Source organism: Xenopus tropicalis, chromosome 9, assembly GCF_000004195.4.
Source record: "Xenopus tropicalis strain Nigerian chromosome 9, UCB_Xtro_10.0, whole genome shotgun sequence".
NCBI lineage: Eukaryota > Metazoa > Chordata > Amphibia > Anura > Pipidae > Xenopus > Xenopus tropicalis.
In genome coordinates, this window is record NC_030685.2 from 73,682,550 (window position 1) to 73,702,223 (window position 19,674).

Below are 19,674 nucleotides of genomic sequence, written 5' to 3' on the forward strand. Positions count from 1 at the left end.
TATATTTAGCAATCTTCCCATCCTGGGAAGCAAATGAAATTGGCAAAATAACTATTTTCTATAAGTAGCCACAAAACACAGGCGCAAAACTATTTTATTAAAACCCGGGGAACGAATATGAGGCAAAATGAATTACTTAAATGCTAAATTGAAGATAAATGAAAGGATATTAAAGGCAAAACAAAATAAAAACATGTTCCCCTTTAACGTAAAGCCTCTTCACCGAGACATGATGTGTAAACCAACTGAGCTGAAAATACAAACAAAAAGGGGACTTTTAAGTAATGTTTTGCCTCTGCACCAATTACACATTTCCTCTACTTGCCTTGGGTCTGCGCTTGCTATAAAATTGCTTTATATTTCAAAACTCGCTAGAAAGAGAGAAGCTGAGCAGATTGAAAACAAAAAAAGGGGGGGGGGGGGCATGAGATGGGAAATGGAGAAATGCTGGGCCATAATGCTGCACAGTAGCAGAATAAAACCAAAAGAGTCAGAAAAGTGATAAAAGCATTTAAAAGGAGAACTAAAGCAAAGGAATTAATCGAGCAATGCTACACTGTGGGGCAGATTTACTAATCCAAGAATTCGAATCCCGAATGGGAAAAATTCGCAAATATCCCGAAAATGTTCACGAAAAATCATATTAGTCACGATAATATCGTATTGGCGATCCGAAAGTCACTAAATTTTTGTACCAAACCATTGTAAACAGCGGTAAAACCTTTCCGATTTTTTCACGCAATCGTCGTGCGGCGTACGAAAAAGTTGTGCGGACGCCCAAAAAATTTGCCGAAAATACGCTCGGAGCATTCGAATGAACGCCCTGAGCATTCATGCTTTTGTAAATGTGCCCCTGTGTGTTTGGGTATCTGTAGCAGCCCAAGGCCATAACAGCCCTATAGCAGTGAAGAACTGTGCCCCTGAAATGCCCCCAGTAGTTGCCTTCTCATTTCTGCTGATTCATTGCATATGCTCTGGGCTGCTATCACTTACCTGAGCTTAGGGAGCCACTCACAAAATACAGTAAAACGAAAATATAATATTCACAACATAAGGTTACTTAGTAATTAGTTGAGATTCACATTATTATTATATTGCAGCAGAAACATCTGCCTTCTCCATCTGTATTATTAGCCCTGGAGCATTATCTACAATGACACCTCACCCTCTGCTAATGTCTCCATAATTTCTTATGACCCCAAATTTAGCTTCTCTACAGCCACCCTGAGAATCCAGAGTATGTGCAGTGCCACTAGCACAGTCCCATGACAGCTCCTATGACAACTCTGAAGACATGGATTTTAGGACTGCTAAACCCCTGGGCTGGTTAGAGTTACAGCAGATTAAGCATTTTTTTACTTTACTTCTCCTTTAATAAGGATTTAAAGGCGATATTTACATATAATTAACTTTTATTATACTATAGACCAAACTATCCATCCATTGGTCTTGTCAGCTTGATACAAACCCTTATGGACCTTATGGCTCGATACACATATTTGTAGGACATCATTAAAATAAATCCAGCCCCACTAGCACACAATAAATCATATATCAGTGCCACCTAACTTACAAACCTGGATAGCCCTGATGTAAACACTGATGTGCCAGGGCTAAAACACACAGGTAATTTAAAAAGTGTTTGACTTTTTTTTTTTTTTGCATGTTTCACCACATTGGGTCACCAACACTATTTAACAAATTTAAGCCTAAAAACACTATACATGGATTCGGTAACAAAACTAGCTTTGGCAAAATGTAATTTGCTTTTATATTGGAAAAAAGTGCCATTTTTCAGTCTGACGGTCAAACTGGGCCTATATATTTGCTTTCATTCATGTTATCCTAGTTATTTAATTGTTTACAAGATATTAAACAACTAGGAAGGGCATTGGGAAAGAGCCTTCCCAGGGTATAAGAAAGCCTGTCCATACCATGATATGGCCCAATCCCTCGGAGGCAGAATATGTCAGCTCCGCTGTATGCATCATGACTCCGGCACAGCTTTCAGGCGCAGTGCTTACTGGAAACATATGATTTGTCATTTCCTTCCCTGCAACCTGTTCTGCTGATTGTCGGAGGCACGGGCACAGCGGTGTGCTCTTCCATAGCCGTTTATCCAGCCAAGCTTAAACTCCTGTGACTGACAGCTTGCAACCTGTCACATCAAACGCAGCCGAGTGAGAAGGAAATTTAATGTATCCAACGATTATTATTAAGCTCAAACCCTTCAGTGGTCACGTCCAACACTAAACCGCTTTTGCAATACATGGAAACATTAATAGAACATATTAATAAGTAATTAAGGCTTTATCATTCTTCCCAACCTTCCTCTACCAAGCACAGGATACTTACAAAGACTCAACTACCTGCCTGGTGATTGAAAGGAGCATCAGAATTATTTTTCTCAGGATTTTATTAAAACTTTATTAATCAACAATATATTTGTATCTGTGACTTCTAGGCCAGGCTCTGAACAAGGTTTGCCAAAGGAACATCAATACAAAGACTCACTAGAATGTGGCCATCTAGGTACATGGCCTGTAGGTAGATTTCTATTATGCCCATGGGCTGACCAATCATATAACATGTGGGGGATAGTATGACAACATAAAAACATGCTTAAGGGCTGTGACAGACAGGGAAAAGCTAGAATGTAAATCACCGGTGGGATGGCATACGCGGCGCAGCGATTTGCCGAAATCGCCGAATTTGCCTTGAGAGGAAACTTCCGCGACTTCACCAAATCACGTGGCGAATCTCCCCTAGTCCTAATACTATTTTTCCTGACCACATGAACAAACACAAATTACCACACTGGTGACTAGTTGCTTTGTAAACAGCCAATCATTATGACCCTGAGTGGTTTGCCACCAAGAGGAAACATGGGTTTTCTGAACTTCAGCCCAGATAAATTATTCGGTGAGAGGGCTGTACACATTAAAAATACAGCTGTTATAGTAAGCCAGTGGGGTGTAGTTTGGGGTGACAACTTAAAAGTTCAAAGTGCTTAAAACAACCACTCAGGGCAGTGGCACATTCATGATTAATCGGCCACTTTAATTCTCAGTTGAATCGCCGGTGGGAAAGCACATGCAGAGCTTTGTTTTCTGAAGCTGCGATTCACTTTATTGCCAGTGGGAAGGGATTTTGGAAACAGTAGTCGTCTGCGGTTAAATCTCAGCTACCGCCGGCAACTAGTCTCCCTGTGAAGCCTTCCCACCAGCAATAAAGTGAATTGGGAGCGAAGGAATATGCAGCGATTTGTTTTCCGAAGTTTCCTGAAATTTCCTCCTGCAGGAAACCTTGGCCAACTTCAAAAAGCAAAGCTCTCCATGGGCCCTGGCCCTTATAGAATGCTGCTCCAATGTATCCTTTATTCTGCCTATAGGGAGCTAATCAATACAGGAGCTGTATTATTAGTAAAGCAAGACAATAAGTATCTGGATAATGGGAATTGTATGTGTAAGTGTGTGTATGGTGAGGGCAGCCAAAGTAATAAAATGTTAATATATGAACAGATGTGTATCATTACAAAAGTGACAACAGCACACGGAGGATATTTTCCAGGCTATAATCATGCCTGCGGCACAAACTGTATTGCAACACCAGACAACTTTTCTAGAAGATTCAACCAGGACACCATGCCAGTTCTGCCAATCACTTCCCACTATGCACAATGGGAATAGCTACACATATGTAACACCTAGGCTACAGTTGCAAATAAAATTGTAGTGTGAGCCAAGAATTGTGTCGTCGTGCCATATTTTCCATGATTCCTATTTTTGACAAGAGGAAACAATCCTTAATTTCTGCTACTTTGATAAACAGCAGACTACTGCCTAGGGTGGGAAAGCAGAGGGAATAACCAGCCCCCCTTACTTCAAAAAAAAAAATCTTGTTTCCAGCCCAAAGGCTTATCTGGCTGAGCCACTCCCTTCTCTCTGTGTCTTTAAATTGTAGATAAACAAATCCCTACATTTGTTACCCACCCTGAAAAGGATCCAGTTTCATGTTTGCCTGCTCCATCACACTGCAGCCATACATAAGTAATTGTGCCCAGGCACCGTGCCGGCACTGACACATCTGCATATCCTCTTTATAGGCACCAGAGCCATGATGGCACGGGGTACAAGCTGAGTCCCAGGGAATTCCTCTGCTCAGTCACACGCAGCAAGGTTACACAACGGTTTTGGAGTTCTCTTTCCCTGAAATCAGTGCATTTAGCAAGCAGCCTGAAAAGGAAAGTACGCTGTAGATTTTGAGAGGACATGTGAAATTGCAGTCTCCTGCTGGGTCCTTGTGTTTTTTCAGATGGTAACTTACACGCCCAGAAATTTAACAGCACTAGGCAGATCTATCCAACTCCTCTGCTGCGCTGAGTCCTATCTGATGCATAATGCATTAGCCCTATGGCTCGCAAACACTACATCTTAAAGCCAAAAGAAGATCTAAGAAACTCATTAGGCAAAGAGCGGCCTTCCAGATGCAAATGAACTACAACTCACAACTCTGGCTGTTGGGGGGATAGGTTAAGCACAGATGCATAATGGATTTCTGCTTATCTGGAAACCAAAATGACCAATTATAAATGGAGCGGGTTGTTCACACAGAGCTCAGAATATCTAGTCAAACTTAAGTTGACCATACACTGTAAGGGCTGTGACACACAGGGAAACTAGTCGCCATGCGACAAATCTCCCCGTGTCACAGCCCTAAGACCTCGGCAAACGAGCGGATGTTCTCCTGATATGGAGGGCCAAATGATCGAAATTAAAACGGCGGGCATATGCCCCGTCATTTTGATTTTTCCATCAGATTGGGGGCCAAATCGGCTTGTTGATGCCGTCCCCAATCAAAGGAAAAAAAATCAAACCTGCCGGATTTCAAACCAGATGCCGATCGGGGAGGCCCGTCGTTGGTGCCGCAGATAAGCTACCAAATCGGTCTCAAGAACCAATATCGGATAATTATATCTATATATATAATTGGGTTATGTAATAAAAAGACACTACGTTTGCCCAGGTCTAGTAACCTAATGCAACAAGTCAGCAGAAAGAATTTACAGGATACCTGTTTACAGACATCTTATTGGTTGCTATGGATTACTGCACCACGGCAACCTTAGTGCCTTTTATTACATATGGAGCAAAGTGTCAAAGTATAATAAATGCCTCTTTGCAGATTTATATTAACAAAGAAACATGCATTTTTATTAAATTTAAAAAAATGGCAGAATTTTAGTTTCATCTTAAGCTCTATTTATTTTGCTTGGATATATATATTATCCCTTTAAATTGTAATCTGCCAAGTGACCCATGTTAGAATACAAGGCCAATAATCTGTCTACACAGTTAAAGGAAATGCAAATCTTTAAAAAGGGGGAAAAATGACTAACTGCTTGGATAACGTTACACCAAAAGGTTAACTTCCCCTTTATTTTCAAAAACATTACCATGAGACATATTCTGTTGTACAACTCAAGGCGCAGAGTTTGCCAACACTGGCTATTTTAAAGTAACATATGGCAATAATAGGTATAAAAACGATACAATGTGGTAGGATGCACTCCCAGGTGCCTGAACATGAGAATAACCGAGCAAGCTGAATGTGCATGAGTGCTGCCCAGGCCAGCACTGAATTTGTTGCCAAGCCGTCTCTGTGTACAAGAATGAATCAGCCGCTGATGTGATACTTGAGGAGAGGCAGTGGGAAACTGCACCCTCTGAGCTAGTTAACCCTTTACCTGCGAGAAGAGAAGGTCACCTTCAGCAGATGGATGGATAGTGGAAAAAGCTGAACAACAATGTGCATGAAGGCTGCTAGGAGGAAACCCTGCCTTTTTGCATACAATATCAGTGTGACCTGCTCCCCCACTTTGGGGCCAGATTGCTTTCCTGTGATAGCAATGATATGGTAAATAGAGCTGCAATAAACAGGGGTTAAAGGCAGTGCACACTGACCACAGTTGCAGCAGCTGGATTTCCCTATGCATTCCTGGCATTCCTAATCCAACGTACCCACCTGCCTAGTCATCTGCTGGGAACAGCACCAGGTCTATCCCTCTCGGCACTGCAAGGATGGCTACGCCGACACTCGAAGCTCTGTATGCAGAACCAGCAGCATGAGCATCCCTGCAGTTGCCCGTGTAAGTCAAACCGCATTTAGTACGGCACTTAGATCCCCCACATAATATTATACAGCAACAGCTAAAATACAATTATTTCTATAGTGATCCAAAGAGACCCATATCCTACAGAGACACAGAACCTTTCATTACTCTGAAAGAGTCTGCATAAATCCCCTCTTAATGTAGTACAAGCTCTATGGTACAGTCTTCATTTAAAGCCAGAAGTATAATAATCAAATAAAGGATGGGAAACCGACAGCCCTCCAATACACAGGGAATGCTGGAAGTGTTAGATCAACAAGTGAGGTCCCAAACATTGGGGCTCCTTGGCTGACCAAGATGGAAACAATATATCAGAATATTAGAAACCAACCCACAAATCCACCAAAGGTCAAAAGTAAAGTTGCAATGTGTGCCGAGTCTGCTCATGTCTAACCTCAGGGCTTGTTCACACTTGCGATTCTGCCATTGTTATTCTGTTGCAGTTTTATTACAGACTATTAGGTTGCTCACTGGCCAAATGCTTTAAGTCTCTTGCCCAAGGGCAAGTGAAGTGCTATAAAATATCACAAATTGTCACTATAGAGAAGGAACCCCTCGGCGTGTACTGCCTGTTGCACTAACTCTATTATGTGTCTCATAAAGAGAGAAGGCAAGTACACAAGGCACAAACCCACATACAGTACAGTTACAGCAAAATACAATGCCAAGCAATAGACACACTGTTGTTCCTCATGTACGCGGATGACTTGTCACTTTAAGAACCACATGAGCTTGCAATCATAGGCAACAGGAAGGATAGCAACATGACTGGTATCAGTTACTACATTCCCTCCAGCCCATACAATACAGACAGTATTAGTTGCAGAGGCAAAAGCAGGAAGCATTAAGTTGCATGTTCAGTAAGTAATTCAAAGGCTTTCAAAAGATTGCAAGCTCACTTGGCACCAACATATGACTCGGCATACAAGGCTAGGGCATGGGAGGGAAGTCTAGATGCCCATGTGGTGCATATAAGAGCATGACTGCCATCAGATAATGCCAGGGAGCTGGGTGTCCATGAACAAAAGAGAGTGCTAGGGAACTGCATCCTTTTCATTACAGTAATAGGGTGTAAGGTAGTGGGGGTGCAGGGTGCCCATTCCACAGGGGCAGTTTGGCATTGGCTGAAAATAAAATAGAAATGTAGAGATAGGAGGATGCTGGGTGCCAATGCAAAAGGCTGGATGGGAAAATCAAGCAATATGGGATGTTGGAAGTGTAGACTAGAACATATCAGGGATCATCCACCTATTAATGAACTACAACTCCCAGAATGCCCTGACAGCGCCCGGAAGAGCCACAGGTGGGAGATGCCGGAGTGCATGGCCAGGTGGGAAGTTGATGCAGAGCGGCTCTTTACTCCATTAGCAGGAATGCGTCTAAACTTGCCCCCACCCAACACCAAGCAGCTTGGGGTCCCGACTCCGGGACGTATCATGCGAGCACCGCCAGTGGTCCCGTAGCAAAACGCACTTACCTGCCGGCTCAAGCCTCCCCGAGGGTCCGTCCGCCTCATGAGGGACTGCACGGTCCCGTTCCCAAGGCGCAGTATAACTCCCAGACGTGCTGTCCCCTACCCGGTCTCCATGGCGCGGTGCCCGAACCCTGCCGCCCTCTCCCCAGCACACCGAGCCAGCGCCGGGCTCCGGGGCTTTCCGCGTCACAGCGCAATCTCGCTTCGATTGGCCGACCGAGGCCCCGCCCATCTTACCTATTGACCTGCCCCTGGGTTCCAAATTCACCAATCGCTCGCTGGCCTGCCGTTGCCTTGGTTACCGATGCTGTTGACTGAAAGGGGCGTGGAAGGTTTTGGTCAGTCACGATACTCTGCTCGGGATGTACCATTAATGCGGGAAAGGAGGGCTGGAATTATTATCGGCACAGAACGATCTGAAGGTGAGATGCTGGCAACATTGTGCTTTTACATTGTCACTTAATCCACATCCCCAACTCCCTCCGTCCTAGTAATAGTCTCCATTTATTAAACCGGCAGCTCTCTATTTCTTATGGAACTACAACTTCCAGCATCCTTTGCCCGGGGTGGCCCTTTCAGTTTCACTGGGTAAAATTCGGATTCTCAGCTAATTTTTGTTAGTATAAGAGAAAAAAATGTGTTTTTTATACAGTTTACTTTTATTTGTATAGATATTTCCCCTAATGAAATGGTTAAAAACATTTTGAGAATTTTCAGTCATTATCATCCTATGAAGACTTATTCTGACATAACAAAAATGTGAAAATTGAATTGTTTTGAATGCTGGAAACTCAGGACAGCTCTGATAAAGGGTTTTTATGGTTTCCGCCACCAAATAAGTTTTACTGCTTTAGGGCTCTGGTACACGGGGAGATTAGTCGCCCGCGACAAATCTCCCTTGTTGCGGGTGACTAATCTCCCTTGTTGCGGGTGACTAATCTCCCTTGTTGCGGGTGACTAATCTCCCTTGTTGCGGGTGACTAATCTCCCTTGTTGCGGGTGACTAATCTCCCTTGTTGCGGGTGACTAATCTCCCTTGTTGCGGGTGACTAATCTCCCTTGTTGCGGGTGACTAATCTCCCCGATATGACATCCCACCGGTGAAAAAGTAAATTGCCGGTGGGATGGCATACGCGGCGGTGCGATCTCCGAAGTTGCCTCTCGAGGCAACTTCAGCGATTTCCGCAAATCGCGCCGTCACCCATAATAGCGAAGAACTATCGTGAGCGACTAAACCGCTCTGTGGGTTCTTACCCTTAGGCTACTGCAGGAGATGCCTTTCCACCGACAACAAAAGGAGTCGCTGGTGTAAAGGCCGATGCATCGCTTCAGCTTTCCGAAGTCGCGCAGAGTTGCCTGAAGGAGGAAACTTCACGCAACTTCGTAATACCAAAGACACGCAAAGAGCTTTCGGAGTGTTTAGGCGCCCGCTATAGCAGAGATCTATCATAGGCGACTAAACCAAACTCATATTTTCATAAATAGGAAAAATATTCACATACAATTTGTATTTAAATTTGCACGGGAAAATAGCAGGAAATTTTCTAAGAGGAGACCATCCTGGGCCCCCCATGGGAGGTGCCCACAGGTGTAAAGGTGGCCATACACAGGCAGAATTAGGCTGCTGATTTGGCCCCTTTTGACCGAGGCAGCAGTTTACCTGCCATGTATGGGGCCAATATCTAAAATAGGGCAGGTTTAAAAATCTCATTGGGGTGGTCTGTATTGGCTCCTTGGTGTGGTCCTCATCCCAACAGCCTGCATTCCTGATCAGATCAGCTCAATATCACCCATCTTAAAGGAGAAGGAAAGGCAATATCACTTGGGGGTGCTAAAATGTTAAGCACCCCCAAGTGACTTGAATCGCCTACCTTGTACCCCAGGCTGGTGCTCCTGTTAGGGGAAAACAGCACCAGCCCGGGTCACCTGGGGCGATGCGCTTCCTTCTTCCGCCTTCTTTTGCTGTGACTCCGAGTCCGGCGCATGCGCAGTAGAGTGAAAAAGCCGACTTCTCTGTTAAAGTTCTGCTATTCACTCTACTGCGCATGCACGTGCAGCGAAGGAGGAAGCGCTCGCTGCTACCCCGGGCTGGTGCTGTTCTCTCCATGCAGGGGCACCAGCCCGGGGTAGAAGGTAAGCAATTCAAGTCACTTGGGGGTGCCTAACATTTTGGCACCACCAAGTGACTTTGCTTTTCCTTCCCCTTTAAGGTGGCCATATCAGGGAAAGATCTGTTGTTTTTGTTGGACCTTTCACTGTATGGCCAACTTAAGGCTGATGGCCTATGGAGAGATATTGTCACCCGCGATAGATCTCTGCTTCCACGGGCGACTAATCTCTTCAAAATGCCTTTCCACCAGCAAAAATACGCATTGCTGGCGAACCAAAGTGATGCGTTGGCCTTTCCACCAGTGATTGTTGCCAGGGGAAAGGCATTTAGGAGAGATTAGTCGCACACGGTAGCAGAGATCTATCACGGGAGACTAAATTTCTCCATGGGGCATCAGCCTTAGGGATAAGTGGTTGGATCAGCCACATTGGCTTCAACTCTTGGATGGCCAAGAACCATTACATGGGCCATTCTAAGGAAATTCAACCAAGAATCCTGTAACAGATTCCAAGACCTGGTTCAGTTGTACAGATTGTTGTAGAATTTAAAGGAACAGTAACACCAAAAAATGAAAGTGTATAAAAGTAATAACAATATAATGTACTGTTGCCCTGCATTGCTACAACTGGTGTGTTGGCCTCAGAAAGACTACTATAGTTTATATAAATAAGCTGCTGTGTAACCATGGGGGCAGCCATTCAAAGGAGAAAAGGCACAGGTTACTTGGCAGATAACAGATAAACCCCCATTATTTGGGGCTTATGTACTAGTTATCTGCTATGTAACCTGTGCCTTTTCTCCTTTTTTCCAGTTTAAATGGCTGCCCCCATGGCTACACAGCAGCTTATTTATATAGTAGCTTTTCTGTAGAAAAAACACCAGTTTTTGCAGAGCAACAGCACATTATATTTTAATTACTTTAAAACACTTTAATTTTTTGATGTTACTGTTCCTTTAAGAGAATCCAATGGATTGTTCTCTTTTCATGCCAAATAAGTTTGCCTGGAGCAGTTGCCTATAGATGCAGCCCCTTGAAGGTACCACTGTGTCTGAATGCTTACAGATACAGGAGCTGCTAGGAGTTGTAGTTACACAGCAGTTACAGGGCTGCAGATTGCACATACTTTTGGTATTTTTCCCCATGTTTGCACTAGAACATAGCACTCAGCCTGCATTCACACTTTATTTAATGCCAGAGACTGCCGTGAACTGACAGCTAATGGGTCGCACAGGTTGATAAACCTACTGAACTGCAGTGCTTGTATTCTACAAAGATATCCAAATTCTGCATGGCCCATAGGAGAATTTACTAGTAAACTATCTTACCACACATCGGAATACTAGGGGTTAAAAAATGACTTAAAGAGCAACGTGGCATTTATATGCGTATTAATACAAAATAGCACACATATGTGTTTGTGTTCACAAATGTAACAAAATTAAGACAAGGTAGATATATATCTGCAAACTACTAACTGTAGTTGCCATTTAAAGCCAGACCCTTGTAGTTCAGAGCGCCATCTAGTGGGCTGTAAGAATGAATAAAAATGTTGTGTTTGAGTCCTTTTCATCTAGACTCTAGAACACACAAAAGGGAGTTCAGTTGCTGAAAGGAGAGGTCACCTTTGGTATGTTATAGACTCTTGCTTTATAGGCAAATGTATTTATTGAATTTTGCATTTACCTTTACTGACCAGCTGCACAGTAGTACCTTATGGCCAGTTATGGAAAACAGGTGTTATGAAAGCACTATGATGAAAGTGCAGAACATAAATTATCCATAGTGTTTTACTGCTTCCCAGACCTGCTTTCTCTGGGAACTCATTGGAATACTTTGTGTTCTACTCATGAGTATATGCCTGGATATGTTTATTTCAGTTAACAGTACAAAACAAAAATTCAGATTATTTTATTGTCTTGAGGTGAAAGTGCGGTTGGTGGAGAGAGCTCAGAAGCAGAGGAATGTGATTGTAAGCCTCTACCTTAACTATATGCAGTGGATAGGCTAAACACATATTATTTGTATATGGGATTTTACCTTTGGCTACAGCACTAGAATTACTGGACACCAGAGACTTGTGGCAGCCATATTATCCATAATTAGGAAAAACCTACCTTGGATTTTGCTCCGGTACTCTAAAGGATGACACTAGGGGGCACATTTACTAACCCACGAATCCGAACCGAATTTTCGGCGCCTTTACGACTTTTCGGAAATTGTCGCGACTTTTTCGTTACCAATACGATTTGCGCGAAAAAACGCGAGTTTTTCGTAGCCATTACGATGCGCTCGTATCTTGTCGCGACTTTTTCGTATTGAGCGCTCGTAAGCGGCGGGCGAAACTTTCAGACTTCAGCATGATTTTGGAAGCCTCCCATAGGACTCAATGGCACCCTGCAGCTCCAACCCGGCCCAAGGAAAGTCTCCCATAGGGCTCAATGGCACTCTGCAGCTCCAACCCGGCCCAAGGAAAGTCTCCCATAGGGCTCAATGGCACTCTGCAGCTCCAACCCGGCCCAAGGAAAGTCTCCCATAGGGCTCAATGGCACTCTGCAGCTCCAACCCGGCCCAAGGAAAGTCTCCCATAGGGCTCAATGGCACCCTGCAGCTCCAACCTGGCCCAAGAAAAGTCACCATACGAAGCTTGAATGAATCCGAATCTTTGTACTCGGCGCGAAGGCTACGAAAAAGTTGTGACTTTTTGCGCAAGTTTTAACGCTACGAAAAAAATCGCCAGATTTTGCGCAACATTCGGAATGGCAACGAAAAAGTCGCGACAATTTTCCGAAAAATCGCAAAATACCGATCATTACGAAAAAAACGCAATCGGACGCATTCGGCCCGTTCGTGGGTAAGTAAATGTGCCACTAGGTGTACAGTCCTCTTCATTCCACCTGGGTTGTGTAAGCAGGCAAAGAGTAGGGGATACTCTGGTATATGCTCATGTGTTTAGCTGCACTAATAGGCACAGCGTCAGCTACATGGAGCTGAAATCAGCTCCATAAACACAAAAGTATGCATTTCTGCCCAATGTTGCGTGTTTTGCCACTGAAATCTGCACCACATTTAGTAATGGGCTGATCCACCATTTAATGATAGGCTGTGTGCGCCCTCAGAAATCAGCTGACAGGAAGTAATGCTCTAACTGTTACAGGAAGTAGTGTGGGAGCAAAAGGCAGAACTCTGTCCATTCATTGGCTGATGGGGCCTAGCATGTATGTGTGCTTGTTTGTGTGCACTGCGATCCCAAGAGGTGGCCCTTAATTCTTAAAATGACAATTTTCTATTTAGGAGTACCCAATAGTACATACTACTAAAAAATTATATTTTTATGAAAATGGGTTATTTAGATAAAGCAGGGTTTTACATATGAGCTTGTTTATGCAATATATTTTTATAGAGACCTACATCACTTTGAGGTATAGGTTTCCTTTAATTTTTTGTAAAGTATCAGTGAGTTAGGTAATGCAAGTGACATCATTCGCCATCGGTTTGAACTAATGATATCACGGATCAGTGTTTGGTTACACAGTGTGGGGTTTAAAAACCCAGTGCTATAATAAATATACAGTACTTTCTGGCATATACTGGGTCTGTAAATGGACTCTATATCTTGAACTGTTCAGATGTTCTTAGGTACATATAATATTGTGTGCATCCCTATGCTGAAAGCTCTCCCATATTCTAAAATACCTGTCATGAAGACACAAGCAATAAACATTCATAAAAATAAATACACAAATAATAAATTGAGGATTTTTTTGGGGTAAAATACATTAAACATTGATATAGTAATGAGTTTGCAGCCGGGGGTGAAGCACCCAAATCTGCATAGCTTCAAACCAAAAATGTTCAGCATTGGTAGTGGTGGTGGTACTTGCAATTATCATCCAAAAGACACGTGCAGTTATCCAGTGTTCTGTTTATACAAAACAAAAAGGGTAAGCGACTGTGGGAGTAATATGACTGCCTAGGCTGCTTCAGTAAGGAATTTACTTCTTCCCCTTGAGGCTATACTTAAACTGGCTAATGCTTCTCTTTTACTTTCTCCTGAGTATCAATCAATTGAATCTAGAGATCATGATCCAATAGTATCCACTTCCATCTACCTCATATAGTGCATAGCTTCTTTTAACAATCCCTGGTCAGTTAAGACAACGTGAGCTGGGCCACATTATCTGATAAATCAATGAGTTGTCTACTTTGATGAGCAGAGAGTTTCAGTGACCTTCTAAAATGGTGGCATAGATCTGCTGAAGCCACATCACCAACTGCTACACTCAATAGCAAATTCAAAGTATGCTTATCTGATGTTAGGTTTCCTTCAAGATCCAATAAAATTAGTATTCAGGTAGGCATAGGAGTGAGAAAGGAAGAAGATTGAAATGAAAAGGGACATATATCCACCCATATAATACTGCTCCAAAATATGGGACAGCCATCTCCCATAGACTCTATTCTAATCAAACAATACAAATGTTTAAGATTCATTACCTTTTTCTCTGTAATAATAAAACAGGACCTTGTACTTGATCCCAGATAAGATACAATTAATGGTTACTGGAGACAAAACAATCCTTAATTGGTATTATTTAATGTTTAAATTATTTCTTTAGGTGATTTAAAGTATTGAGATCCAAATTAGATAAAGATCTTGTTTAAAACCTCAGGTCCCAAGCTTTCTGGATAACAGGTCCTATACCTGTAGATATATATATATACATTTAAGCAATAAAGCATCCGAAGACTCCTCTTCCTGCATCAGTAAGTAAGCTTATGTGGTTCTGTCCCACTGCCTACCAAAAAGACCAGGAGAGAGCACTCCTGTTACAAATTCATGATATTTGTGACTGCTAATATCATGAGCATGTCCAACCAGTTGGCTCTTGTGTATCATTTTGTCTACCAGTTAGTGTCAGTGGTGTGTCAATCCCACGCAAACTTGTTTTCAAGCTCTACAAGTGCCAAATCTGCCACATATGACCATGTCACCTGTTTAATGTACTATGTACGGGGACCAAAATAACAGCCACAGTTGTCTTGTAATGGATCTGCTTAACCCCATTTATTTGCCTAGGGTCTAAATGATTGAAAAAGTTTAACTTGGCCAGATGAGCAGATCTTCTACTTCATGGCCAACGTTAATGGTTCACAAAAACCCTGCCGTCTGTGTGACAATCACAGAGCAAAATTAAAGGAATTCTGTCATGATTTTTATGATATACTTTTTATTTCTGTTTACATAGCAAATAATTCACTCTACCATTTAAAATTTTATTCTTGAACCAACAAAGGTATTTTTTTAGCTGTAATATTGGTGTGTAGGCGCCATCTCAGTGCATTGTGCCTGAGTCTGAGCTTTCAGCCAGCGCTACACATTAGAACTGCTTTCAGCTAACCTATTGTTTCTCCTACTCCCATGTAACTGGAGGAGTCCCAAGCCGGACTTGGATTTCTTACTATTGAGTGCTAATCTGATACCTACTGGGAGCTGCTATCTTGCTTCCTTCCCATTGTTCTGCTGATCGGCTGCTGGGAAGGGGGGGTGATATCACTCCAACTTGCAGCTCAGCAGTAAAGTGTGACTGAAGTTTATCAGAGCACAGATCACATGACACCCTGGGAATTGAAGAACATGGCTAGCCCCATGTGAAATTTTAAAATTCAATATAAAAAACCTGTTTGCACTTTTAAAAAAATGGATTTCAATGCAGGATTCTGCTGGAGAAGCTCTATTAACTGATGTGTTTTGAAAAAAAACATGTCTTCCCGTGACAGTATTCCAGTGGCTGGCTGATTAACAAGATATTGCTATAGCTCTTGCATACCTTGAGTTAAACAACCACCTATATAATTTAATGTACAATTGCTCACAGAGTTCTTCTGATCCCTTTCCCAAAACATTCATTATTTTTTGTAGTTTTCAGAACAGGAAATGACTATAAAACAACCTGTAACAAGAATAAAAAGAAACATTTAAAGGCAGAAAGAATCAATAAAAAACCATAAACCCTCTAATTGGCTATAGCCCACTATCACCCATTCAGCCTTGATTCCCTCTTATGTTTTGCTTCCTTGCTTATCTGTTCTTTTCCCAGTAGTAAAATACTTTGAATCTGAAAGTGAAAAATAAAATTATGGTGCCTGTAAAACCAGCAAGCAGCACCCTAATAGCAGCGCAGTTCCCTATATAAATAACACCTTGCCTGGCAGCTTAATATATCGAAGTTATAACCGGGCGGCTCTGATTGTGATTTGTATGGAAACAGAGGGCTCGTTTCTCTTAAGTTTGGGACACCAATGACAGTACAAGGTTATGTGATCAAGATCGGCCCGCACATGTATTAGTGTTCTGGAAATGGATAGAATGGGGCTTAGGCTGATGCCACACGTGGCGTAGGGCTGATATTTTCGGCAAGCGGAAAAACGCTTGGCGAAAATTCAGCCCTACACCTGCTACTTGTCCCTGCACCCGAATGAATGGAATACGCTCGGGTGCAGGCACATGTAGCCGATACACGCATGAAAACGCGAGAGAATGCAAAGTCTCGCGCTTTCATGCATATATCGGCTACATGTGCCTGCACCCGAGCGTATTCCATTCATTCGGGTGCAGGCACAAGTAGCAGGCGTAGGGCTGAATTTTCACCAATCGTTTTTCCGCTTGCCGAAAATATCAGCTCTACGCCTCGTGTGGCATCAGCCTTATCAATTAACACTGGATACATTTGCCTAATTATAGTAACCTATAATCAGAGCTCATCTTATAATTATTTACCTGCAGTATGCTAATCTAACTTAATTGCTGATTGCTTGCTATGCTTTACTGCATTGGGCCACATATTTTTCCTTACTTTGTGGTGGCAAGTCAAATGCCAGTATCCATAAGACCTCTGTGTAATTGCTATAAACATCTCAAGTACAGGTGTGGGATCCCTTACCCGGAAACCCGTTATCCACAAAGTTCCAAATTACGGAAAGGCCATCTCCCACAGACTCCATTATAAGCGAATAAATCTAATTTTTAAAAATGATTCCCTTTTTCTCTGTAATAATAAAACAGTACCTTGTACCTGATCCCAACTAAGGTATAATTACCCCTTATTGGGGGCAGAACAGCCCTATTGGGTTTATTTAATGGTTAAATGATTCCCTTTTCTCTGTAATAATAAAACAGTACCTGTACTTGATCCCAACTAAGATATAATTACCCCTTATTGGGGGCAGAACAGCCCTATTGGGTTTATTTAATGGTTAAATGATTCCCTTTTCTCTGTAATAATAAAACAGTACCTGTACTTGATCCCAACTAAGATATAATTACCCCTTATTGGGGGCAGAACAGCCCTATTGGGTTTATTTCATGGTTAAATGATTCCCTTTTCTCTGTAATAATAAAACAGTACCTGTACTTGATCCCAACTAAGATATAATTAATCCTTATTGGAGGCAAAACAAGCCTATTGGGTTTATTCAATATTTAAATGATTTTTAAGTTATGGAGATCCAAATTAAGGAAAGATCCCTTAGCCAGAAAACTCCAGGTTCCGAGCATTCTGGATAATGGGTCCCATACCTGTACTATTAACCATCTCAGCACTGCAGCCTTAACTTTGGCTTCACAGTCACAAGCAACATTCTCTTAGTGCTGCTTTGTCTCATTTGTTGGAGAAGGGCATTTTTTTCCAAGCTTTTGTGCCTATTAATTCTCAACATACATGCGTCATAGCTGCCGCTTGTGTGTGCCATCTTGCTACCCATGGCTGCACATTTGTCTTTTCTTGCATCTCTATGAGAGTGAAGTCGGACCGGCTCTGGTGTCACCGCAGGAAAAACAGAATGATGCATATCCTGGGCAAAAAAGGGAATTTATTTTGTATTATACATGCACATCTAGACACTGCAGCAATACGGAGTTGGTACCCTTAGCTTCTTATGTTTGGCTTGTTTCTCAGTATTATATTACATGATACACTAACAATAAATCATGGGTTTTGGCTCGTTCATAAACCCAAACATACACTTGTCTGTGTATCCACAGGGCCTTGATAAATAAGCAGAACGGCAGAGACAGCGCTAAAGTTCAAGGTACTGTGTTTAGGATAAGCCTTGCATGTTAGACTAAATTATTTATAAAAACCTGTTTCTCTGGGAGCTCCACTACATGGCATGTTATATGGTATATATATATATCAAGTGGGCTTCTGTATGTTCTTTTATTTTAGGGTGAGGACACACTGAGCTACTTGTAGCAGCTACATTTTAATGGCCACTAAACACCAGAAAATACCCTGCCATAGACAATACTGAGAATTTCCTCTGTTAAAACACACACAGAGACAATTATCAGTAAATGATCAGCATTGTCTATTTTAGTAGCCACAATAAGTAGCTGCTACTAGTAGCTCTGTGTGTCTTCAGCCATTTACAACTGGGCAAACTCTGCTCTACCTACCTATTAACCCTGAGCCAGGTCTGGCACATTATAAACAAGACACAGGCCATGGTACCCCCCTACACATGATGCTCCTACCATGCACATATTCCTATAGCACAGCAATGTCAGAAAATGGTGGGAGTTGTAGTTCCAGCAAGAGGACCACAGGTTGAATATCGGAGTGATACACTGACACCAGGCTTTAAAAGAATGCCAAATCCATTTGAACGTCAGCAGGGAAAATGTCAGAGTATAAATAATTGCAAGGTTTTAGTGGTATGTTTTTAAAGAAAAAGACAGAAGGAGATAGAGGATAAAATAGGGAAATGACACTCGGGAATGTAAATCTAGGTTTGTCCCAGATAAAGACAGAATTGGGTTAAGTGGGTTTTCTTTCATAATTCTCTATCTGGTAGTAGGAATATTTAACCTTTTCTGTGTCAGGAAGGGGAATCTTCTGTGTGACATTACATATAATACGTACATTATCATTTCTGGAACCCGGCACCCTGAGCTGTTTACAGGGGCTGAATGTAGCCGGTTTCTGAAGTAAAGATTGTTGGAAAGGCATCAGGCCAATGCTGCACTAACTAAAAATAGGTTTCATTGTTTTCTATAATGGATGTCACACAGCACAAATCAACACAAGTGAACAAAAGCTTACCCAGGTTCAGTGGCTACCATGTTTTGGTGCATCATTTTTAGTTTATGGCTCTTACTGCCCAGCTGGAGTGTTCCTAGTCACAGCTGATCTATTCCTGTCTTCCTTTGCATATGTCCTTGATGATGATCAGGACCAAAGAGCTAGAAACGGGAAGTAAAATGGCAGCCGCCAACCATTCTGTGAAGCTGTGCTTTTGGTAAACCAAGACCAAGGCCATCAGGGATGCTTTTGATCTAGAAGTAGGGTAGAACTGTCTAATTAATGGAATAGTTAAAATGGCATTGTGGGACTATAGTTTTCCATTAAGCTTGCTACAAGTGGCATGTGTAGCACAGGTAACATTGTACCAAATCATTGTAGCAAAATTCTGTGGCGCTACAGCACCTCACTAGTTTTATATAGGCAATGAGAAAAGCCTTTTTTCTTGAAGGCTTTACTTGCTGTTTAGGCGAGAACAACAGGGTATTGTTGTGTGGGCCAGCTCAAACTCCCGGGTTAGGTAGGTGGCAGCCCATTATATAGGCAGAATTTAGGGAGTCTGGTTGAAATGAAGGCTTCTGGAACTGCATATATTCGGGCTTCTATTGGCTAGTTGCCAGAGCAGGTGATTAGTAAATCAAATTTTGTAACAATGTTGCATGTAACCCCTTTTTTTGTATCTTGTATATCTAAGGTATACACTCATTTATTGTACAACGCTGCAGAATCTGTTGGTGTTTTGTAAAAACATGTTTATAGTAATAGGCTGCAGGTCACAGTGCACTGGCTGGTACAGGTATAGGACCCATTATCCAGAATGCTCGGGACCAAGGGTAT

General features: G+C 42.3%; 2 protein-coding genes across 5 annotated transcripts in view; one reads left to right on the forward strand and one right to left on the reverse strand.

Moving 5' to 3' along the window:
- Nucleotides 1–7,830, reverse strand: part of pkp4 (plakophilin 4) — a 184,371-nt gene extending 176,541 nt beyond the window's left edge. For 2 of the 3 annotated variants that reach the window (NM_001270690.1, XM_012970592.3), the window contains exon 1: nt 7,650–7,830. The gene's annotated coding sequence lies outside the window, so the exon portion shown is untranslated. The remainder of the gene's footprint in view (nt 1–7,649) is intronic. The other variant, XM_012970589.3, reaches the window with a different exon arrangement.
- A 37-nt stretch (nt 7,831–7,867) lies between these two features.
- The window catches only part of ccdc148 (coiled-coil domain containing 148), a 91,345-nt gene continuing 79,538 nt past the window's right edge, over nt 7,868–19,674 (forward strand). The window contains exons 1-2 of one of the 2 annotated variants that reach the window (XM_004917688.4): nt 7,868–8,068; nt 17,799–17,845. The gene's annotated coding sequence lies outside the window, so the exon portion shown is untranslated. The remainder of the gene's footprint in view (nt 8,069–17,798; nt 17,846–19,674) is intronic. The other variant, XM_002933269.5, reaches the window with a different exon arrangement.